The 26,829-nt window shown below is 34.1% G+C and overlaps 1 protein-coding gene across 4 annotated transcripts in view; it reads right to left on the bottom strand.

The window, feature by feature from the left end:
• The window catches only part of LOC123536139 (uncharacterized), a 66,966-nt gene that overhangs the window by 19,561 nt on the left and 20,576 nt on the right, over positions 1 to 26,829 (bottom strand). Inside the window, exon 1 of one of the 4 annotated variants that reach the window (XM_053529034.1) lies at positions 14,411 to 15,517. The exons of 2 other annotated variants lie outside the window; for them this stretch is intronic. The gene's annotated coding sequence lies outside the window, so the exon portion shown is untranslated. Of the gene's footprint in view, positions 1 to 14,410; positions 15,518 to 26,829 lie in introns of those variants that run through there. One more of the 4 variants, XM_053529036.1, reaches the window with a different exon arrangement.

Genomic DNA, 26,829 nt, shown 5'->3' with positions numbered 1-26,829 from the left:
CATTTGATCTAAATAACCTCGACATGCGATAATTTTGCGATATTTGAGGGACAGACGTCGTGTGTCGTTGCTCGTTGTCGTGTGTCGCGTTGAATGTCGTGTGCCCGGGGTTTTAAGCATTTTATGTCGACAGTCGACATTCCACGACATTATATAATATGGGTTTCGTTGTACATTGCCGTGCCCATATTAATGAAACAGTTAAATATTTTTCTAGCGTCAGCACTATCTAGATCTAGATTTGTAAAGAGAATTGAGACAAGCAAAATACACTGAAACCGCTATAAACTGGAATCCTTGAAAACCGGAAAACTCATCCAACTTTGAGAAATTTTGGTGTCGCAATTGAAAAAACATCCATGTTAACTCATGAAGTTGTACAGCTATTAGCCCCTAACCCGCGGAAAAGTGAACGACCTTAAAGGGAGTCCGACTTTAAATTTTTGCAGTTACCGTTACCATGATTGCAGGGCTTAATTCAATCTTAAGTAGGCATAGACAAAAAATCTGGTAAATTAAAGATAAGTAACTGAATAGGATTAGATATTAAACATGGGCCTATCAGATTTCCATTAATTATTTTAAAATATTTGTTTATTTTGGTTAACTTAATATGTAGCAATTATTCCATTAGAAAACCATTTTAAAAAAAAAAAAAAAAAAAAAAAAAAAAAACATCTCCGCATTAAACTTAAAGAAATTAACTTTTATCTGATAGCTTTTTCTTTAAGAAAGGTTCCTCTTTACTGCCACACGTGAAAAAACAACACGAACGGATAGAGTAAGTTTGAAAATACAGCACTAATTGAAATAAGAATACAAATGTCAAAATATTTATCATATGACGACCGACTACAACGTAAGTTACAAAAAAAAAAAAAAAAAAAAAACACGTTTGATAACTAGGCTAATTAAAAATTCAGTTTGTTATCAAGCAATAACACGGTTTGGTGTATAATATAGCGTCTTTAATAAAGTTGTGACACAAAAAAACCTATTTTTTACCATGTATAGATCTACATTAAAAAAATAATATTTCCGAACACCGTATCCGGTACAGGTACGGCACTGAAACTGAATATCGGATGGAAACCGATTTTGTTCCGAATTGAGCGTTTGTTTACAAATGATGACATACACGCGAAATTACATCCAAAAACAATTAAAGCAGCGCACTGACAAATTACTGACAAGAAAGACAATGGCAGGTCGCTTAAAGGCTACGCACTGACTGAAATCAAGGGCAATCATGAAATCTATGCGAAAACCATACTGATTCCGTAAAGGCGAGCGGGAAGCGCCGCAGATGAAGTTGTCATCTACTGTATTTTTAGAAGAATGTTACATCATGTAATTTAATAAAATCTACAATGAAATGTCAAGATAAAAAAATCTGCTGGGGGAAAATTTGAGTCATTCGGTTTTAACAACTTTCAAGATGTGCGTATCCAGGTGACTTTATTTTAGACTAATTTAGTTGCTAGCCCAATAAAAATGATGGGTACAGATAATGTTTTACGCTCTTTTGAACATTAAAGATGAACTAAGTTTTAATGGAGCTTAGCATGGGTGCCCCACCTGCCTAGCTGCAGGGCAAACCAGGAATATCTTCATCCACTTTTGATCAAGAATCTGATAGCGCCATTAGCGCTATTTTGATATGAGCGGAGGTTCCACAGCCTGAGGCAGAACCCTGGTGACCACCAACTCTCAGTCTCTTGTAAATTATGAAACGTCTACGTTCCCTAAAGGGTTTGACGTCAACGGAAGATAGAAAAGAACTTATCTGTGCAGTGCAACCCAGCAGAATCAGCCTCTCATGTAAATTTGGATGAAAAAAAGTAAGTTTCCCCTTTATACTAGATATGTAGCTCTATTGTGATGAAAACTTAAAATTATTTGAATCACTCGCGTGTCCACTTCATGGAAAAAACCACTACTGATCGCAGTGGTGTCGTATGAGAAGGCATGGTCGGACCCTACAGTCAGTGCTAAAAACTCACGACCCCTGGATTGAAGTTATGAGGTCTTAAACTTGTGTGTGGTTTATATAAAGAAATGGTCTTAGACTCAAATATTGTTATTTTAGAAAACCTTCCATATTTTCAAATTTTATTAATAGGATGTCTTTTCTGCCATAAGTACATGCATGTACTATGCATGTCCAATTTTTTTTCTATTGATCTTTACACCAAATGATATTATGCCGCTTTGTCAACCTGAAAAAAATATTGTAGATAAAAACCAATTATATTCAAATGTTTACAACTTTTTATACTGGTGATTCATTTTCTTTTTAGGCAATGACATTGAACTCTACGAATAGTAAGAAAACACAAACAGTCTCATTAAAATTTTTAAATTATGTTTTATATTTTTCACTCTAAATTTTTAATTTTGTTTTCTATTTCTTGGGCCCTCATTAAACATGTATGAACATAAAATGATTAATTATCACACAAACATATTTTCAGACACTGGAGCCTGAAGGGGGGCTTCAAATGGTCCTGTTACCAGAATATTTGGTCACGTTAAAACAATTGAATAAGATAGTATATAAACTTTTAAGTCTAATGCAATTGCTTGACATATTTTTTGGGCAAGTGGAAAAAGCTGACAATTATGAGCTACATTTACAGTCAGAGTGTTTTAAAATTTTACATAGGCCAGAACAAATCTGCAAAGATTTAATTGTTACAATAGTGCAGAATGAGATACTGATAATTAACTGGATTAGCATTCATGTCAGCAGTCAATCAATGCTTGATATTTTATGGAATCGATGTATCATATTCTGGCCTAAAAACGAAATAAAGATTAATTATTTAGATTTTGGGCAAAGACTAAAAAAAATTTTTGTTTCCGTAACATGCTAAAAAAATTAGGGTAGGTAGGATGGAAAAAAATAAAAAAATTTTTTTAAGGGAACTTTTTGGAAAACATTCTGTGTCAAAAAGAATACAAAAAGGGGGTTATGCTTTAGAGCATCAGTAATTGATTTCTAACATTACTGGCCATGTTAAAGCATAATAAATCAGCTATCACTTTTTATTAAAAGTTGAAAAAAATATTTTCCAAAGGGTATAAAAACTTAAAGGGTCGGGCCAAAAATTTAAGATAAAGGGTTTGGGGTTCGGAAACAAGCAATTTTTTACACCCTAAGGCTTATTGAGCCTATATCAGTATTCCGATTATTTGAAACAATGCCAAAAAATTGGCATTTGTCCAATTGTGTGTGATACTAAATCATTTTACATGCAGGGTTGGAATAATTAAGCGCCCATACTTGCAATGTGCATGTGACTTTTGCCCAAACTCAGTATCACAAAATTTTGCTGGTGCTAACTTAAATGGAATCGACAGCATTTATCATTTCTTTTGACTTTCTGTTTCGATCTGCTGTAAATATTGATTCATTCAGGTGCTTTACATGATACGCACAATTGATGATGTTTTTACATAGTGTGTCAGCCTGGCAGGGTGGCGGAATCTGATTTTGACTGCTTGGTTTTGCCAGTTGCTATTTTTAGCTCGACTATTTGAAGATAGGGAAGCTACCTACTCGCCCTGGGGTGAGTGTCACACAAATGTTAAAGTTAGCGTACCACCCCAAATATTTCAAAGTCCATTTAGATATTGCTTTCATATTTTGCATACTTGTTTACCTCATGACCCCAGTTCTGTAAAAGGAGGAGGCAACTCTATCAGCATTTTGACTGAATTATGGCCCCTTTTCGACTTAGAAAATGCTTATTGTAATTTTAAAATTTTACTCATTGCTTATATTATACTATCAAGCACTGAGAATAGTCGAGCGCGCTGTCCACTTGACAGCTCTTGTTTACCTGTCCGTATGATAGTTATAAATATAGTAAATTCTGGTCAAATTTCACTTGTCCCCTACAAGCTTTGGGGCAACCTGGGCAATACGGACAACTGAATTTTCCACCCCTGCCTGGTTACAACATGATATTTTATTTGTGTCTGTTGTGTATTGTGGGTAAGAAGTAAAATGAAGGTAAATTTTAAGTATTTCTACAATATATTGTGGAGTAAGTAAGTATTTAAATGTGACTGCAGTTTTATTGTAGAGTAAGTATATTAAAGATATATTAAAGTAGATCTATGGTAATTATGAATACATTGTCATGAGTAAAATATGAAGTGCGTTCACAATTGTGTCATGGAGTACTTCTGAAATACAAACCCCGTTTATATCGTAGAATAAGTATGAAAAATGTCTATACAGTATGTTGTATGTGTGAATTAAAAGTAGTCTACAGATGTATGGTGGATAAATATGAAATATATCTATAGATGTATGGTGGAAAATTATGAAGTATGTCTACAGATGTATCATGGATTAAAATGAAGTAAAGTATACTATGTTTACAGATGTATGTGGGAAAACGTATGAAGTACTTTTACAGATGTATCATGGAGTAAGTATGAAGTTGTTTTACAGATGTATGATGGGATAAGTATGAATTTGTATACGATGTATCATGGAATAAGTATAGGTATGTCTACAGATGTGTCATGGTGTACATATGAATAATCTACATATGTATCATGGAGTAAGTTGAAGTATGTCTACAGATGTATGGTGGGGTAAGTATAACTTGAAGTTTTGACTATAGTCCCTATTGTGTAGTATTTTTAAAGTATGATAAACAGAACATTTTGTCATGGAGTAAGTGGCAGTGTGAATATGTCTATGGGAGCTAACTAGTTGAGTATATATGCAGAGGTATGTCAGCAGTAGTATTTTGGAGTAAGGTATAAAGTATCTCCACATTTTATATTGAGTAAGTATGAAGTAATTCCATAGCTGTGTCATGGAGTAAGTATGAAGTGCATCTACAGTTGTTCATTGAGTAAGTATAAGTACACACCACGTGTCATGGATTTAGTATAGAGTGCTTTCACAGTTGTAATTTGTTGATCAAGTATGAAAGTTATAATGAATGTTTAAAGTTGTATTATGTTAAAATGGAATAAGTATGAATTATGTCCTCATTGTAAATTTTTATCAAACATTTGATTTTTTCTACAAGTTATGTTATGAATTTTTTATACTCATAAAAAGCACTTGAATTCTAACCCCGACATGCACATTTATATACATATAAGCTGTGACTGTTTTACTGTTGGGCATTACGTTAGTATCATGTATAAATTTTTTTAAAGATGATAAATTTTGCAGATGATCACATCATGTACTGTTAATTCCTGATTCATCAATGCCATGATTGAACAGCAATTCCTAGTAAAAAGTTTCATTGCATATAGAAACAAGCAACTCCGCATCTTCTAAATTTTTTTTGAAAAGTCAGTTTTGATCTTAAAGTTTATGATACTGTTTTAAAATTTTCCTTTTTGGGATGGTACCAATTAGATAATCTTAAAAAAGTCACATTATAATTTTACCTTATCTGTTTGGCTTGATTAATCATTAAAAGTGTTTGAAAAAATGGATATAATTTTCAAAAAAAAATTTGAATAGCCTTAGAAGTTAATATCAGGGTCGGAACACAGACTAATGTTTAATTTTCTGTTTAGATAAAATTGTTCTTCACAAAAAATAATTACATTTTGTTTTTGACATAGCTTTACTGTTTAAACTTGTTTTGATATTGTATGTCACTATAGACACACTTATTTTTAAGAATCCTTGTTAAAGAGATTTGAGACAAATTGTTTATAGTGTAATAGTAAAATGATATCTACATTCTGATGTATTACTGTACAACCACAGGGATTGGTTTTTAATTACATTATTGGGCAAAATATATCATATTTAGATTGTTTTTTTTTTGTTTTTTTTTTTGTTAATCTTGAGAAATATGCACAGTTGTGCTGTAGAAATAATTTCTTAACTTTTTTAGTGCAGCATTTCTATGCAAAAAGAACAGAAACAAGCATATTGTGAAGTCAATGATTCAGTTTTCATCAACATATTTAAGAAACAGTTTACTAATCTTTTAAAGATCATTAATTTTCATTTCATACTATTTTCAAAAGAATGTATTTTCTGTTGTGAATTATTAAAGAAGTTGTTGAGAATCTTTTGTGGATTTCTTTCTTCTATTTAATAAGGGTCCCATGTTAACATGTTTTAAATGAGTCCTTGTCATGTTTGACTGGTAAAATGTTTACAAAATTCTATCCATTAAACAAAACGATCCCTTTTTAGCTCATTTGATTTTTGAAAAAAATGATAGTTTTTTGTCCATCACTTGAGCGGTTGTCGGCGTCGGCGTCGGCGTCTGCGTCGGCGTTGCCTGGTTAGTTTTATGTTTAGGTCAGCTTTTCTCCTAAACTATCAAAACTATTGCTTTGAAACTTGGAAACCTTTCACCATCATAACTGACCCCGTATAGCAAAACATAACTCATCTTGCTTTTTGCAAGATTTATGGCCCCTTTTGTACTTAGAAAATATCAGATTTCTTGGTTAAGTTTTATGTTTAGGTCAGCTTTTATCCCAAACTGTCAAAGCTATTGCTTTGAAACTTGGGAAAACTTGTTCCCATCATAAGCGGGCCCTTACAGCAAGAACAACCCATCTTGCTTTTTTCAAGATTTATTGCCCCTTTTGGACTTAGAAAATCAGTTTTCTTGTTAAGTTTTATGTTTTTTGTCAGCTTTTATCCTAAACTATCAAAGCTATTGCTTTAAAACTTGCAACACTTGTTCACCATCATAAGTTGACCCTGTACAGCAAGAAACATAACTCCATCCTGCTTTTTGCAAGATTTATGGCCCCTTTTGGACTTAGAAAATATCAGATTTCTTGGTTAAGTTTTATGTTTAGGTCAACTTTTTCTCTTAAACTATCAAAGCTATTGCTTTGAAACTTGCAACACTTGTTCACCATCATAAGCTGACCCTGTACAGCAAGCAGCGTAACTCCATCCTGATTTTTGCAATAATTATTGCCCCTTTTGGACTTAGAAAATCATTTTCTTGGTTGAGTATTATGTTTAAGTCAACTTTTCTCATAAACTATCAAAGCTATTGCTTTAAAACTTGCAACAGTTTTTCACCATCATAAGTGGACACTGTACATCAAGAAACATAACTCTATCCTGCTTTTTGCAAGAATGATGGCCCTTTTTAGACTTAGAAAATCATGGGTAGGACAATATTTCTATTACACAAAAAAAATCAGATGAGCGTCAGCACCCGCAAGGCGGTGCTCTTGTTAGAACAACCATGTCTTTCTGATTGAAACATGTTTCCTGTCTGTTAAAGATATTAGATTTGTCTTTTGCAGTATTAAACAGGGAGTCGCCGTATTTGCCCACTTGTTCGGTTCAAAAATTGATTAATTTCAAAAATGGATTGCTCCATTTTGAAATACATTTGCATCAAACAAAAGGGAAAATGTTCCTGGATTATTTTCTTTTAGCTCACCTGAGCCAATGGCTCAGGATGACCTTTTATGACCGCTCAATGCCTGTTGTGCGTTGTGTGTCAACAATTTCTAAAAAATCTTTCTGAAAACCATTGGGCAGATTTACACCAAACTTCACAGGAATGATCCTTTCAGGCAGGAACATTTTTAAAGTTTTTCCCTTATACTTTAGCCTGTAGCATCCTTTATTTATTGATTGACCTGTCCCATTTTTTAGCTTGACTGTACAGAATGTAGGTAGAGTTATTTGACTTAAGATAGTTATGCATGTTTGATAAAATAAAACCTGAATTTGACGTACAGAAATGAAAGTCATTTTGTAACGTAACACTTGGTCTGTGTACCTGAAGCTTGTCTTGAACACAACACGTTACGACAGTTCTAACATTTATTTTCTACGAAGAGCAATGCACAGTAACTTATAAATGTTCAGTCTAATTTCATGAATATAATCAATGTTCAATAAGTCTTTTAAAACAGTTCTGTTTACTGATCTATTTAACAACATTTCTTAATTATAAATATATTTCAAACTAGCTCTTAACAAAGCTTATTAAGTTTCAGCTCATGAGAGCGGGAACAAGTCCCTTAGCCCGCCACTTGGGCAGTCTCTCCCCCGATCACAGAGTATATTGAGTTTATAAAGTGTTATACAGGAAAACACAGCAGACACATATTATTTCACTTCCTGTCCACCTGGTAATTAAACTTCGATATTAACTAACGTTTTACACCCAGAAGCTACTGCAAAGTTGACAAGTTTCTTCTGAGTTTTGAAATGTACAGTTAAAATCTTAATTATCCGAAAGAAATACCAAAATAGAAAATTATAAACATAGGTATTACATTACAATTTTTAGCTCCACTATTCGGAGAATAGGGGAACTATTCTACTCGCCCCGTCGTTGGTGCGGCTTAGCTTTCTTTACAATCAAGGTATGTGTAGGGGCTGAGACCATTATACCCAAGGTCAATGTCACCAAGGTGTTATACTTAGGTTATTTTAAAGGTTAAAGTTTTTTGGCAGGAAGAAGGAAGGGTATATTGTTTTGCAGAAGTGGTTCAGTCGGTATGTAGACCAATCCGTTTCCAGATGATAACTCAAGAACGCTTGGGCGTAGGATCGTGAAAGATGATATGGTGGTTGGTCATAACTAGCAGATGACCTCTATTGATTTTGAGATTAGTAGGTCAAAGGTCAAGGTCACTATGGCCCAGATCATTTAAACGGTTTCCGAATGATAACTCAAGAACACTTGGGCCTAGGATCATGAAAGTTGATAGGGAGGTAGGTCATGACCAGCAGATGACCCCTTTTGATTTTGAGGTCAAAGGTCGAGGTCACAGTGACCAGGAACAGTTCAATGTTTTCTGGATGATGACTCAAGAATGCTTTGGCCTAGGTTCATAAAGTTGATAGGGTGGTTGATCATAACCAGCATGGTCAAGGTCACAGTGACCAGGAACAGTTAAAATGTGTATGGATGAAAACTTGAGAATGCTTGGGCCTATGACCCCTATTGATTTTGAGGTCAAAGGTCAAGGTCATCTTGACCAAGAACAGTAGCACTTTTATGCTCAGTGACTAAATAATTTCTGTCCCTTGTGCAATTACTGAATGCATCAAGGGGGCATTTCGTGTTCTACGAGCTCTTGTTCTCTCATATCTTTGTTAATATTGCTTATATCTTACTGTTACTTCACATAAACATTGTCCAGTATGTGTAGGGGCTGAGTCTGTTATACCGAAGTTCAAGGTCACCAAGGTGTTATATTTAGGTTATTTTAAATGTTAAAGTTTTTTGGCAACCTTTGTTTTTCTGTCATATCTTTGTTATTATTGCTTATATCTTACTGTAAGTTCACATAAAGCATTGTCCAGCATACAAAGTATGTGCAAAGACTGGGCCTATTATACCAAAGGTCAAGGTCACAAAGTTGTTATACTTGGAATTATTTTCATGTTAATTTTTTTCGAAAGCTTCGTTTATAGACATATCTTTGGTACTTTAAAAGATGACTTGAAATTAAAAGCTGTTATTTATAATCATCGTCATCTGCATGTGTGGTAACAATCCCTGTAACTCTTGATTTGTATTTTTGACCAAATTATGCCCCTTTCATACTTAAAGTTTTATCTGTACCTCTCTGATTATTTGATATTTTTAACACAGACTCATGCTATGATGCAATATTCATCCACAGTTCTAGTTGGTCTTGTCAGTAACTTTACTATATTCAAGTAACTTGCCACAGTCACCATTAACAAATTAATTTGTTGCATGTAAGATTCAGACCTCTAACTCAAGGTTAAGGTCACCTTTAGAGATGAAACATTTTGGTATTTTTTTTATCTGGTCTGTTACTTTTTTTATGCATTGGTGTTTATCTAAATAACTTTGCATACATAATAACCATTACAAGACATTGTGTCATGTACAAAGGTCACAGACACTTAAGTTACCTTTTTTGTGTACATGAAATTTCTTCTCTTTTATATGATAAAAGTACAATACATGTGCTTTATGTCAGTTTTCACACTAATTTAAAAATGAAATTATGTTTATAATTATTAAATAAGGTGATTGTAATGATACATGTAGATATAAAAAGCTATTGATAATTGTAGAAATCCAGAATGCAAAACCCAAACATGGGATATAACTTTATGGTATATAATTATAGGTAAATAGAGAATTACTTTAGTTGCAATACCTTTATAATAGGTTGATATGTAGTGCAGTTCTGCATTGAAAAATAGTAGAATTAACTTTTTTCTGGTGTGTTACTTAAAAACAAAGTTTTGTAGTAGCATGTAAATGTCATGCATTTCATTTATTAGCTCACTCTGAGCCTTTGCTCACTGTCCGGTGTCAGTCCACACTTTCCATTAAACAACATCTCCTAAACCACCGTGCTAATTTTGATGAAACTTCACAGGGATGATCCTTGGATGATCTTCTTCAAAAAATTGTTCAAAGAATTGAATTCCGTATAGAACTCTGGTTGCCATGGCAACCGAAAAGAAAAACTTTAAAAATATTCTTATCTAAACCACAAGGCCTAGGGCTTTGATATTTGGTATGTAGCATCATCTAACAACAACATGGGCCTCTACCAAGATTGTTCAAATTACCACCCCCCCCCCCCCCCCCCCCCCAGGTCAAATATGGCCCCGCCCTGGGGGTCACATGGTTTATATAGACTTATATAGGGAAAACTTGAGAATCATCTTGTCCAAAACTATAAGACCTAGGGCTTTGATATTTAGTATGTAGCATCATCATTCTAGTGGTACTCTACCAAGATTGTTCAAATTATCACCCTAGGATATAATATGGCCCCGCCTTTGGGGTGGGGGTCACATTATTTCTATAGACTTATATAGGGAAAAACTTTGAAAATCTTCTCGTCAAAATAAAAAGGCCTAGGCCTTTGATATTTGTTATGTAGCATCATAGAGTTGGCCTTTAAAAAGATTGTTTAAATAATTCTCCTAGGATGAAATATGGCCCCACCCAGGGGGTCACATGGTTTTGTATAGACTTGTATAGGAAAAAAACTTTTTGTCTGAAACCACAACACCTAGGCTTTAGATATTTAGTATGAAGAATTGCCTTGTGATCCTTTACCAAGATTGTTCAAATTATTCCCCTGGGGTGAGAAAAGGCCCTGCCACGGCGTTCCCTAGTTTTACATAGACATAAATAGGAAATTTTTTTTTAAATCTTCTAATCTGAAAGTCCAAGGCCTATGCCTTTGATATTTTGTTTGTATCATTACCTAGTTGATCTCTAACAAGATTGTTTGAAATATGTCCCATGGGTGAAAAGAGGCCCTGCCCCAGGGGTCTGTTGATGAGTTATATAGGAAAAAATACTTCAAAAATTATCTGATTATATTTCCTAGACTGTTTAATTATATTTAAAAGATGACCCCAACTCATAACACCCGACTGTGACCTTAACCTACTGACCTACTCTTGTTTTTAGCTCACCTGAGCACAAAGTGCTCGGGTGAGCTATTGTAATCGCTCACCGTCCGTCCGTGCGGCGTCCGTCCATCCACACTTTCCTTTAAACATCTCCTCCTAAACCAACTGGCCAATTTTAATGAAACTTCACAGGGATGTTCCTTGGATGGTCTTCTTTAAAAATTGTTCAAAGAATTGAATTCCATGCAGAACTCTGGTTGCCATGGCAACCGAAAGGAAAAACTTTAAAAAAATCTTCTTCTCAAAAACTAGAAGCCCTAGAGCTCAGATATTTAGTGTGAAGCATTGCCTAGTGGACCTCTACCAAGTTTGTTCAAATTATGACCCCGGGGTCAAAATTGACCTCGCCCCAGGGGTCACTTGATTTTACATAGGAAAATCTTCTCAAAAACCAGAAGGCCTAGAGCTTAGATATTTGACATGTAGCATTGCCTAGTGGACCTCTACTAAAGTTGTTCAAATCATGACTCTGGGTTTAAAATTGACCCCGCCCCAGGGGTCACTTGATTTTACATAGGAAAATTTTCAAAAAATTTCTAAAAATAAACCAGAAGGCCTAGATCTTAGATATTTGACATGTAGCATTGCCTAGTAGACTTTTACAAAATTTGTTCAAATCATGATCCCCAGGGTCAAACTGACCCCGTCCCATGGAGTTACTTGATTGTACATAGAAAAATCTTCAAAATTTTCTAAAAATAAACCAGAAGGGCTAGAGCTTAGATATTTGACATGTAGCATTGCCTAGTGGACCTCTACAAAAGTTGTTCAAATCTTGACCCCTTAGGGTCAAATTGACCCAGCCCCAGGGGTTACTTGATTGTACATAGGGAAATCTTCATAAATTTGCTAAAAATAAACCAGAAGGCTTAGGTACTTGATATGTAACATTGCCTAGTAGACTTCTACACACTTTGTACAAATCATGACCCCCCGGGGTAAAGTTGGCCCCGCCCCAGGGGTTACTTGATTGTACATCGGAAAATCTTCCAAAAAAATTCTAAAAATCATCAGTTTGACATTTGAAACATATAGCTCATATTACTCAGGTGAGCGATCCAGGGTCATCATGACCCTCTTGTTAAAGACATGTATAATTTTGCACACTTACCTTAAAACTGACTTTCAGTGAACATGAATATAACCTACTGACCTACTTATTTTTGTTTTTGATGCTTTAGCAAAGAAATTTGTACAAGGAAGCAACTTAACTTAGGTGAGCGCGATATAGGGCCATCATGGCTCTCTTGTTTATTAATTACCTCCCTTTAATATGATAAACTATTTTATTATATTTGTATTTATTTTTCCATGCCAGTTTAAGAATAAAATCACATTAAATCTTAAAATAAAAAAAATAAAAAAAAACATCTGAAAGCATTCACCAGACATTTTTCAAACTACATGTACATAATGTTTTATGAATATTATATGATACATAGTAATGATTTATATACATTTTTAGTATGTTGCCCTATAAAATAGAAGAAGATGTAGTATGTTTTGTGAAAAACGTCCCTTGTTGGGGGACGTTGGTAACTCTGTTACAAAATTTCGTTTTACATTAGTATTGACGACACATGTTATGCTGTTATGTAAATCTGTAGATACTTGTTTATTTTGTACTTCCTTTTGTGTGTTACTCGGAGTTTCTTTTCTTGAATTGTTCCATATTTCTGTAAAAAATTCACATGCTTTCTGTGTAAAACTTAGTTACTTAATGTAATTATAATACATAAATTGTAACTAAATGTAATTGTTAAACATACTCATTATTGAATGTAAACAAATCACAATGGTTTCGTTTGTAAAGAAAAATCAAAATAAAGATGGAAATATCAATATTCCTTTGAATTTGTTTTTCTTTTTATAGATGATTTTTGTTCCAGCCTGCTCTAGCAGTCTTTTTCGAGAAAGAGATGCCACTTTTCAACCAACAACAGAGATGGACCATAAAATGTTTTTACGAAAAAGGCTTGCATGTGACCAGCGTAAAAAAGAATACTACATGAGTAGCATATGAAAGAGATAACATATGAAAAGCATATACAAGTAGAATCATATGACTAGCATATGAAAGGAGCTCGCATATGAAAGGCATAAAAAAGGAGACGCATATGATTAGCATATGAAAGGAGATAACATATGAATTTGATATCGGTATCATGCCCATATCATATGCTAGGCCTTTCAATTTGCATATGAAATTCATATGCTAATCATTTCATATGAAACTGATAAAATCTTCATATGAGAATCATAAATCGATATCATATGCTTATCATATGCGGCTCTTTTTTTATGATTAGCATATGAAAGGTCTCATATGAAAATCATATGATTATCATATCGGTTTCATATGTGGCGACATTGCCTGTGTAGCTCGTTGCGAATAGACAGCCTGGTTCTTTAACGTGCCCAGTGTATAGCACTGATACACGCAAGGATTGCCTGGGTTCCTGACCAGTACACCTCTCTAGTTGGGTGGGAAACACTGAAAAGCGTTTCTGAAAATTCCCGAGTAGCTGCCGGGGATCGAACCCCCGACCTCAGGATTGGAAGGCCAGTGTGCAAACCACTGAGCTATCCGTCCACGATAGAAATGACATATTAAGTTTCAAAATCAAACTCAGCTAAGACTGAAAATGTTTTACGAACACGGGACCTGGTTACTCTGGCTACTCTGGCTACCGTGGCTGACCAGAGTAACCAGAACATGTTAAAACACTAGAAACTCTGCCTACTCTGGTTGAATTCTGGCTACTCTGGTCAGCCAGAGTAACCAGAGTTCTGGCTACTCTTGCTGAACTTAGGCTACTCTGGCTGAACTCTGGCTACTCTGGCTGAACTCTGGCTACTCTGGCTGCTCTGGCTAATTTCACCCACATTAGTTTAAATAGGATATAAAATATCTAAGATGGCGGTCACGACTAAACAGAAAAAATGTAATTTTATAACTGAAATATCGTCGTAACGGCTAAAAGTAAACGTACTCACCGGTATTTAGATATATACAAACTGCGGTTATGTCGCCATAAACAATATTATCAAGTATAAAGCTTCACATTCATTTAATCTAAAATTAAACACTGTATCTACATTATTCAACCTTGAACCAGTTTCGATAAGTTATGGCATACCGTTAAATGTAAACTTCACTGTTCATAACATTGCATAACAAAAATCCATTTGTTACGGGTGGCGGCATAGCGTTTCTCCTTGAGTTTGATTTAGAAAAGGGCAAATGCATTATAGAATAAATGTTCGAGGCTGTTTTCTGTTTCATGTATCAGAACAATTCGCAGGGATAATTTACGGTTAATTACAGTTAAAATTATTTAAAAAAAAAGATTAAAGAAATATTTGATAAAACCGTTTCTTGTGAAATAATCAAGTATACTTGGCAACGTCCAAGACACATGTCTGCTCCTTCATGGCCGTACAAACTTCAGAATATCTGGTCATGTGCAAAACAAACTTAAAACTAAAATCACTTACACAATTCATCACAGGAAAACTGAACTCACTTACATAATTCGTCACAGGTATTACTCAAACTGCCTACATCATCATACATTTACTGAGCAAAATAACCGGTAAATTTAAGTGGTATGGGTTTTCTGCATCAAAGGATGCAGATGAATTTTTGACATATATATTCAGATAGTTATTTATGATGTCTAAAGAACTAAATATTTCTACTTGAAAGTATTTGTTGTGTTGAAATAAATGAATGCTTGAATCACATTATAGGCGGTTGGATCTAAACATTTACCCGAGTCAGTCAAAATGATAACGGACATCCGTCCATCTGAAATCAAATCCAGTATGAGACTTTGCGAAAGCAGTAAAAAGTTGGACAGGTCTTTTTATGTGCCCCATCTGGGCTATTTTTACCTAAATTTAGTATCTTGAAACTGATATTTTACCTTTTACAGAAAAAAACCCCGACTGAATTGGCGAGTTGAAAATGTCATACGATGATCTACAAACCACATGTAATACATTAGCTCTATTTTCCCCTTGTCTCAAAACTGTTTTTTTCTCGCACTCGCAGCACTGGCATCAACGCATTTGTGTGGAATTTTCAAATAAAGTTTTCCCCTGTCCCCATAGATATTAAGCAAACAAATCATTAAACAGTTCCTAAGCTAAATCAAACAATGGGAGCTGAAGACGGATTTTTGTCACAATATCCATTTTAGGTATTTACAGTGTATATCTTATTAATGTTGTCATTTAGCATCAGTCGAAATAAATTACATAATTGGCAAATTAAATAATGTATCTCTATCCTTTTATTTTTTCCCTATTAATTGATACAGCTCTTACAATACGTTTACATTTGATTTTCGTTGACTAGGGCGAAAATGCAAACGACGGTCCTCGAGAGTTTGTCTTGTACTGGTTTACATAGGGTGGCTATATATAATATTGCATAATAGCATGTCAATAATAAGACAAATAGGCCTTCAACCACTATATTGCATATAATTTATCTCACATAATGGCCAGGAATTCAAAATAAATGCCGGGTTTACAAACAATGTTTACTCAAACTCACTAGTTTGTGTAATCATTTTAGACAATTCAGTCTCGTTTACATAGTTTTAGTAAAAAAAAATTAAAATCGCCTTAAAACTTGTTAAAAACTGTATTAATGTGATGATACATTACGAGATATTCCGGTCAATAACGAAAAGGAAAATTAAGATAACATTTTTCGTAGGTTATTATCAATATTTAAAACCAATTTTCACTCCTTTCGTTATTTTCAGTTCATAATATACATTTTTAACAATCTCTTAAAATTAAAACTTCAAAATTCGCCCTGTGAACAAATGGTTTCTATTAATTTCTGCAAATGTAGTATTATCTGTGAAATGAGGTGGAACTTCCCATTGTACCACTAATGCGATGATTTTAGTTCTTTCTGATTATGTAACTATGATAAATACAGGTTTATATGGATATATGCAGGCCGTGTCTGAAGTTTTTAACACAGAGCATGCCATAAGTTCTAATCGTACACTTAAAGAATAAAATCTGTTAGAAGAACTTTTATAAGTATAGAAAGCAAAAGCAAGCAAGAATTATAGCAGGCTCGGTTTGATTGAGTCTATTTATGAGAGGTAATGAAATCTGTAACACCTCTCACATCCCTAGCATTGGCTTAAGAGGAACAATATCATCCATAAACATTGAAGAACTTTATGATCACAAAGGCGCAGACAATATAACAATACTGAGTCCAAACACGGGAAGACTTTAACAGTCGCATAAAGCATCACTTAAAGACTCTTGTTGTGAATAGTAAATAGAATATGTAAGAGGATTTTTGAAAGCGTAGAATGCAACCAAGCAAAATGATAGCAGACTCGGTTTGACTGAGTCTTGTTCATGAGAGGTATTGGAATGTTCAACAACCCTTACGCCCCAGAGCACCGGCTTAAGCAGAAGTGTATTGTCCATAAACATTGAATGATCTTCTTGATCACAAAGGCCCAGAAAATATAATACTCAGTCCAAATATGTGGGGAACTGGCAAAGTGGCTTTGGCAGCAAATTGCTCTCAGTTGAACAGTTAGTTTGTTATTGGCGTTATAATCGACTGTAATAATGAAACCGTTGGAAATTGACCAAACTCTTTTTGGGAAATATGCATAACACAATACAACATTCAGCTGTTTGCTCACCTATTCTCAGTAAATTAATACGCCGAGGAAAGGTCGACAGTTACGAGAAGTTAAAATAAGACGCTTGTATGTATTTTGCAACAAAGAAATGAGTGTTTCGTACTGAAATTAACCAGTGTATGAGGCAACCTATACTTTAAAGCATAAACCTGCATAGAAAGAACAGCTGGGTAATAAGATTTTTATTCAATTTATTCACCAGAATCATCAAAAGAAGTAAACTATTATAAAAATGATGACTGAAATAGAGAATTGTGAAGTATATCAATCTGAATTTTTTTATAAAATAATCAAGAAAAGAACATTTTTCTATAATGACTTTTATCTGTAAAAGAACATTCTTTTTTTTCCCAGATGTACACATAATGATTATATAATAATATATACTAACAAAATAAGTTTCATTTCTACAAGATACCACACAAGACGACAGGGTAAAGATCAAATATTCAATACTAGTACTTCTGTATTAAAAAACCCCCCAAAAAACAACAACATTGTTTTATTCTTGAAACACTCTATGAAATCAATTAATTTCGTTTGCAAAACATTTCTTGCTAAAACTCATTTTCTTTGGACATGTATCCGTTGTTTTGAAGTTACAAAGATAAAATTAATCGGAATTGTGTATTTTTGTTTGGATTAAATTTCTTCTACGAAAATTAGTCTCTCACAAATATTAACGATTCAAATAAAGCTGTACGTTTTGTTTCATATGGAAAAAGAAAGACCAAAATCCTTCCATTTTGTTATTTGAAGGAAGAATATTTCAATATGATGATCAAGTATTTACAATTTACATTTACTAATAAGTATTGGTTGATGATTGTTGAGTGTTTACTTCACTTCTTTCTTTGTAGACGCGATAACAGTGATTTCGTACACCTTTATAATATTTTGACTGTTCTGACCAACGTACAACTTATTATCCGACAAGGAGAAGCGTATCCACGACGGCTGCCAATCTACAGGGTGTTTGTTCAGTAAAACATGCGGAGAAGAATCGCCATCATCAGGGTGAAAAATATGGACACGACCTGTGCCTGTTTCACAGACATAGACAAAACCCTCGTTGTCAGTAGTTATTCCTTCTGGATGCCAAAAGCGATGAGCAAATTCCCGACTAACTCGGTTAACAAGATCAAGTTCAGTAACACTATCACGATACCAATCGGTTACATATAAGCGTATACCTCTAGCATCTAAGGCTATATAATCGGGACATCTGAACAGTTTATCACCTTTCTTATTATGTTCAATGTTAGCAATGACTTTTCCGGTCATGCTTAGTACTTGCACTTTACATTCATGATTGGCCCACATAGAAACAATTAGCCTGTCATCATTAACGTAGGCGATATTGACGCAGTACATTTCTGTAAGTACAAAGTGTGTTTGGAAATCAAGAGCTCTTGACTCTGTCATGGTTAAAAACTGGATTATACTCCTTAAGCTTCCAAAATTCCAGATCGACTCACGTCTTGCTCGAAAGCAAAACTAACAAGGTGTGACATCTGGATTTTTATATATTTATGTGTGGCCAGCAGACGAACACCAGACAAATAAATACTGTAACATTAGATGCACAGAACATAAAACGCAACCAAACAATGTTACACCAAACAAAGTTATTATGACACCTATTGAAATGTTTATGAATGTTTATGACACCTATTGAAATGTTTATGAATGTTTATGACACCTATTGAAATGTTTATGAATGTTAAGATTTATCAAATGATAGTAGTATTCAGATGTTGACTTTGAAGTTTGTGTTCACTTTTATCTGGTACATATATTCCAGGATATTTATTCAGACAGATACAGTCTTTATTTGACGTAATGTGTAAATTTTCACGGAACTGCGCTTTAGTGTGTTAGTGAAGGTTCCATGTACACTGTAGGTGATCTCTTGCACTTCCGGTGATATTTCAGTGTTAGAATGAGGATCACGAACGACAATTCTGCTCGGAGATTGCGCTGTATGTGCACAATTGCGGATGTCTCTATATTGTATTTTTTTTTTTACTTATAAAATGTGCAGATATAGAGTTATGTTCAGTCCGGGGCTACAGGGCTGATGCGTTTCAACTACAGTCCATGGACATGCTCAATCAAACCTATCTAGCAACGTTTTCATTTGTGTCGTGTTGGACGACCTAAGGGTTTACTCTTTTTCTGTTTTTGCCAGAAGAATGCCCATATGTCCAAAATGACAAGAGTTTAGTTTTCAAGAGTTTCAAGAGTTTATTTTTATAAACAACCAGAAAGTCATAAGACCCATGAGGCAAAATTTACATGATAATATGGCGTACATTTGCACATGAAGTGTTCAATACAGTTACAAAGTAGTAATAATATTTCCAAAATACGAAATAGCAATGGCTAATGAAGACAATAGCAGATAGTTATATCAAAGCTAGCACTGTGATTAATAAAAATCAACTCAACAGAAAACGTATAGTTTCCCTTAGACCGTATAAATTGCACTTGTCATTACTAATAAAATCATACGTTTACATATATATCCCATGCATAGTTATTCTTGCATTTTTATAGAATATGACCATACTAAATATCACAAATCAATAGCGAATCAAGTGATACAATTATTATACAAAGGGAGGGAATGAGCAGACCGAGACTTGAGTTTCTGTTCCCTTGTACAACATATTATTACATACTCGTTTCTATTCCCCGTTATGTTACACTGGTACCGGAAACGTCAATATTTTTCCATATACTGACGCCTGAATTTCATATCGGGTGCGTGACGTAATTCAGTGTGTGCTGTTGCACTATTTTTTCTATTTAGTTCAGTATTGTCAATCTTATTCAGGCTATGGAACAAATTTGTGGTATTTACATTATATTTATACGTGTAGATGAGTATGTAATAAAAAGGTTATTATCTTTGCATCGGGAAATATGCACTCGTTCTTCAGCAGAAGAATATTGCGCTCCTAAAGTCGCGCAATATTTCTTCTGAAGAACTCGTGCATATTTCCCGATACAAAGCTAATAACCTATAAATATTCACTTTCATTGCCGGTATGATCCACTTACATGGATATATTATAGCATTTTTATACATCTATCTAATTACACAACCGATTTAATTTTGAAATGGTTTTATACAACAACAAAGAGACTTTATAGCATTATAAATGTCATTTCCATTAATAAATAGCGATCAAATTGTGCATCCACTGTTGTCTTCCTTGGATAGCTCAAGGTTGACCAATGGACATCATAATGTTTTGGAACATTTGCTAGTTTAATGTACTAAGATATTGATAAGAATATTGTGTCGGTGTCCACTTTAAAGTCTATCTTGTCCGAAAAAAAGTTGACAAGGTTGACAAGTGGATTGCGATCACATGATTGTTGTATAGAAACTTCCCCTACACATATACGGAAACATGCATGGGACATTAATACTTAAAACTAAGTTACAAATAGATCAGCATGTAATCGAGCTTTAATGTCATGTACTATATTGCTGCATAGTTTGCTGTATGACATATATAATTTTATGATATTGCATAACTTGTTATAACGTAATGTACTGGAATAAACAAAGTAATAATGGTAATTTCCATTTACATACAATAAAATCGGTACGCACGAAATCAAAATGTGTAATAGAAATGTATACGATGTATTGATAATTTAAAGCTTTGTCAAGATATTTGGAATGCACACATCATTCAACTAGCCTTATAAGTCTATATATCAGTGATATATGTCAACATTTTTTTTTTATTATTGTCTGACATTGTATGTTGCATTCGATCTGATTTTAAATGCCTTTTCTATGTAACACGCTAGACGCTTAACCGTTCTTGCATTTTCTGAATTTATCAGTTCTATGAACTTGTACATATTGGGAGATCTCCAGTAATAAGGTGGTATTAATTGTCTCCTTAAATCATTGTATAATCTACATTGTATTACAAAATGATATTCATCCTCTAAAGCATCACACTCTGAACATTTACGATCATTAACAGGTATACTTGGCTGATTCCATCTGCCAGTTTCAATAGATAATCTATGTGATGACATACGTAAGCATGACATACTAACACAAAATTTCTTAATGACGACTAAACGTAAGTATGGTTGAAATTGAAAATTAGCAATATGTCTAGACGACTCATTCAATCTACCTTGCCAATTTTGGACGAACTGGTCTTTAATTCTTTGTTTAACATTACATAGAAATATATCAACATTTCCCACCGTTTGGAACAACCTAATTCACCATAAACAAAATCATTTTGAGCAGTTTTCTTAGCACCTAACAATCGTTTGCTGAATTGTAAGTGTACTCTCTCTAACGTTTTTCCATGAGGAAAACCCCATACTTCCGAACAATAACTAAGAATAGGCAACACAAGCTTATCGGATAATTCTAACTTATGTTTAATAGATATGTTGGTGAATTTATATAAATATTTGTTCATTTTAAAGATAGCTTTTAAAGCCTGGCCAGCTAGAGTATTTTGTGCGTCTGTAAAACAACCAGCTGTTGTAAAAACAACACCAAGATATACGAATCGGTTAACAATATCTATGTTATGTTCACCATAGTGAAAACTAATATCTGTTGGTAGGCGACCACCTTTTCTAAATATAAGTATCTTTGTTTTGGATGTATGTGTCGTATAAAATGAAACCTATCAGATCATCTGAAAGCACACATTGAATCCCAAGCAAAATTACAGCAGACCCGATTTGATTGGATCAATGAAATATGCAAAACGAAACCTCGGCTTAAGCGGAACTCTATTGTACAGATCCATTGAACAGACCGATCAGAAAACGCAACAATTAATATAGCAACCATTTAAATGGAGGCTTTTTACGGTTTACAGATTGTTGCTGTGATAGGAAGCAAAGTCCGTAAGAAGATCATAATGAAGCATTTAATGCAACAATGCAAATTGATTTCAGACTCAGTTTGACTCAGTCTGTCCAAATGTGCAACACACGTCACACCCTCTGGTTAAAAATCATTGTCGTAGTTTAACGACAAGCGTTACAAGCGTTACAAGCGTTACAGGAGTTAATTAGTTCCGTGTTTCAACGTTTGCCATTTATTTTGCATTTTATTCTGTCTCAGAAAAAACTCACTAAAATATATTGAATATGGTATGCACGGACGATATATTCAAGCTGTCAGAGATGGCAACTGTTTCTATTTTCTCTCGTGGATACTGATTATGTCTCTCCATGTAAGTTTGTAATTCACACGATACAACGTTCAAACTTTTATATTTTAATCTCTTCTTAAGTCTTATTACAATGAATATTTGCATCCAAATTATTACATGTATAGTGCTTCTAAATTTACTGAACAAAAAAGCTTACCCATTTGCTCTTTCGACAATATCCTAAAAATGACTCAGTGTACCTTTATCAAATTATACATACGTTTATTAAGAACATTAAAATATCAAAATTATTGAAGCAAGAAAGATATAATTTTATTCATTTTACTACCACATCAGATTTGTTTAAAAGTCACGAAAAACGCATAAAAATTATACTTTTAGAAAAAATGTCTCCAAACCATTTGTAATTATTGGAGAATGGCTAGATATCTTACAAATATCAAATAATCTTTTTCGATAGTGTACAACAATGATGATTTTAACTCTTTTTCTTCCCTCATGAGGTTAATCACTAGTTTGTAAATTCTTGGCATTTAAGTGCATTTTTGTGACTTTCGCAAAAAAAGTTGAAGTCGTAAAATGAATAAATTTTTATGATGTCATTGCTTGATTTTGTTGAAATTTTGAAATGTTATCAGCAACTTATTGTTCTAAGAATACGCTAAATTTATAGAAAGTACCTTTATTCAGTTTTAAGATATTAGCAAATCAACAAATGGCGGGTTAGCTGTATATTCAGTATAGTTTCATGTCGACACGAAAACAATGAAATACGTCTGCAGACATTATTATTCCCCTACCAGTGCGTCTGTCAATCCTTGACACAGATCATTTGACTTCTAACTTTAAACGTACAATGTATTCTGGCAATATGGAGGTAATAAAATGCCAACGTATATGACACTGGCCTATTTTTTAAATGTTCATGTGGTGCTAAACGCGGAAGCATACAGCCACAACCTGTCAATTATAATTCCAATGACTCTACTATACCATATTTAACGGATCGTGTTTGAAGCTTTTAAGAAACATGTTAATAAAGAATCATTCGATATAATAACTTTGAAAAAAGCCATTTTATTTTCTTAAATGACAGTCAGATTTCCATATACCAAATATTAAACGCGTAAGTACGAGGGTCTTGCAAAAAGTTCTGTCATTGGGTTCGGATTTCTTAAGTGATACGTTTCATCAAAATTATTTTTATTATAAACCTTTAAAGTATTTCCCCTTTACCGAAACACATTTTTGTAACCTATTCATTCAGTTGCGAAAAGCTGATAAATAGTCTTCTTTTGGTATCTGTTTGAGACAATGATAAATGGTGCTGCCAAGAGAACGTCTGGACTTATATTTCTTTCCAAAAAGCATTTTCTTAAGCCTTTGAAATAACAAAGTCACAGGGACTCAGTTCAGGTGAATAAGGCTGGTTTACAACTTCTACCTTTTCAGAAACCAAAAAAAAAAACAAAAAGACTTAACAACCTCGCACTTGTGAGAAGAGACGTTGTCTTGTATACGATGAACTCCTGACCATCCTTTGCTTGGACGTTTCTTATTGTAAAACTTTTTCACTTTCTTCAGTACAGAGTTCTTGTAGAATCGTCCAATGACTGTATGATCAGATGGACAAGGCACTTGAACGACTTGCCCACTAGAATTGAAGAAAATTGCGTACAACATTTGTTTCGAACTTACGGTTCTCTTAGCAATACAGGGACGTTTTTGGTCTTTTCGCTTCCATTTCTTATTGTCACTCCTTCTCTGTAGCTCAAACATGTGCATTCAGGTTTCGTCACCTGTTAGCAAGTTAGAAATAACCCGACTATCACAGTTTTTGTATGTTTTCAAAAGTTCTCGGGCACATTTAAAGCGTTGTTTCTTTTGCTCTTCAGTGGGCAAATGAGGTACCCACCTAGTGCAAACCACGCTTGTTTGCACACTGCCTTCTGATATGCCAGTACAAATGGCTATATCTTTCACCGACACTCGCGCATCCTGTTCGACCACAGCTTTTACAGCAGCAATGTTTTTCTTTCTAACAAAGGTTTCCACAGATAATTTCCCAGTTTTAAAAGCTTTAACCCTCCTAAAAGCTGTGCTTATTGAAATGGCCTAAGGTCCATATATACCGCACAATTCATCAAATATCTGCTTTGAATCTATATCAAACCTAATGCGGCATTAGGTATAGCTACGAATTTCAGTCTTTTTGTCCATTTTTCAATTTGACAAGTAATTTTTTATTATTATTTTTTTTTTTGGGGGGGGGGGGGGGGGGATTTAACGTCGCACCGACACATGATAGGTCATATGGCGACTTTCCAGCTTTAATGGTGGAGGAAGACCCCATGTGCCCCTCCGTGCATTATTTCATCACGAGCGGGCACCTGGGTAGAACCACCGACCTTCCGTAAGCCAGCCATATGGAAAAATTAGACCCATCGCGAAAATCGCCACAAAAGCCGATAATAAGTTTGGCCAGGTAAATCTGCTGTCGATACTGTTCGGTAGTTTTCGGCCTACTCCGTATTTTAAGCCGATGTCTAACAAGTAATCCCTTCTTCGCCAATGTACCGTTATACAACATTGCCAAGTCTAATTCACAGTTATTGCAAATAAATTGGAACTAATCGGAACCTAAGTGGTATTTGGTGGATTAATCAGAATACCTGTATAACGATATTCTTAAGAAACACATTATTATAAAACCGATCAATCACTTTGCAAAAATAATTTCTACTATCTTACAATCAGATGGAAGCTCGCTTTTATGATACTTTGTTGGTTGATCATAATTATGAAATAAATAGCTTTTAATAGCTTTTTGTGAAATCAAATAACTGCACATTTATTGTTATGTCGTGAATTTTTTTTAAAGTCAGATATCGAGCAAGCAATTAGTGCCGAGCTAGCTCGAAAATCGTACTTCAAATTTTGAAAAGCTGATTTTCAATATAATACTGAAACTGCGATCTGCTCAAGATCATAATTCAAAGATTAAAAATCATGCAAGATCAGATATATTGAAATTCAAGTTTTTAAAAATCCTTATAGATTATTCCCGGTATTATATTTCAAGCCTGCTCAATTTATCAAAGCAATCGAATTTTAAACTGGGATTGAATTTGAAACAGCTGGATTTCGATCTTGCATTAATTTTATTTGCGAGCTCGCTCGACGTTTCGAAAATCTAGCACTGGATGTCGAACAAGTTCGAAAATCAAAGTCAAATTTCCAATCTGAATATCGAGCAGGTATTGAATTAAGAGCCAGTTTAAAGATCGCAATTTAAATTTTCATTAAAATGCCGATTGACTAGAAAGTCATGCTAGCTCAAAATATTTGGTTTAGTTTATACTTATTTTTTTAGCTGAATTGTGATGAAGGCTTCAAGCTTATAGTAACCACTCTCGAGTTCACTTCCTGGAAAACCAGTACTGATGTCATATGAGAAGTCATGATCTTGATCCAAATGGGGCTCGAACCCACGACCCCTGGGTTGAACGGCCGACAAAATCTCCATCAGACCACTGCTCTCCTCAAAATATTTGAATTTCGATCTTCCTGCTGGCTGTATTTTCAATTTTGCCTCGAATTTCGATGATTTCTTTTGATTTGAATTTTGTTTTCCGAGTTGGTGCGAAATTCAATGTAAGCAAAATTCAACGTCATCCTTTCGAAAATTTGAATTTCGATTTTCTACTTCTAACTTGCCCAAAATATACCGCCTCAAATTTCAACGTTTGAAACTTTTAACGGTTTTTTTTCTTCTTACACTCTCGAAATTTAATTCAAGCTCGAAATCAGTTCCTTAAGATTTCCATTTTCAACAGACTCGATGTTCAATGCTCGAATCAGTTTCGAGCTTCGAGCAAGATCGAAATTCGATGCAAACTCGAAATTCTTCTTTTTGAAATTTTAAATTTCGATCCTCGAGCTATTTAAAATTGACTATTGGTTGTAAACAAAATCATATTATGGAGCGTCCACTAATTTATAAATCCGTACACGTGTGCAGTTAAGCGGGTGAGAAGAAATCAGTCTTACCGTTAAGGTAACTTGACATGGACAACCAAGATGGCGTCACAAAATTAGGGTTGGTCAAATTATTTACTCTTATAGACGATATGCTGCTACAGAGGTGTAAAGATGCATTTTAATCATTTAAAATACACATATACAATTGTAAAAATGCATTTAATTTATAAAAATATAAAATCAAATATTCTTAAACTCACCATGAAAACTAGTCAATTTTTGTGCGCATTTTGCGGAAAAGTTATGTATCCAAACTGAAAATAATTTATTTCCTCATATCTTTGAATATGTCCTTCAGGTGCTCCACCTATGAACAAAATAACTTATTAACTGAGTTTTATGCTATTTGCTCTGGAATTTCATCAGTAAATTATAAATTTTTATATTTTACACCCTAAAAAGTTGAAACCTGCCTGCAGTATGAGGGTCATTAAAAAAATTCAAAGTACATGTAAGTTTACTTTGTCCTTATTTCTGAGACTTTATATCGTCACATATT

This window comes from Mercenaria mercenaria, chromosome 17 (assembly GCF_021730395.1).
Source record: "Mercenaria mercenaria strain notata chromosome 17, MADL_Memer_1, whole genome shotgun sequence".
NCBI classification, from domain to species: Eukaryota; Metazoa; Mollusca; class Bivalvia; order Venerida; family Veneridae; genus Mercenaria; species Mercenaria mercenaria.
This window is presented reverse-complemented; position numbering and strand designations above follow the sequence as displayed.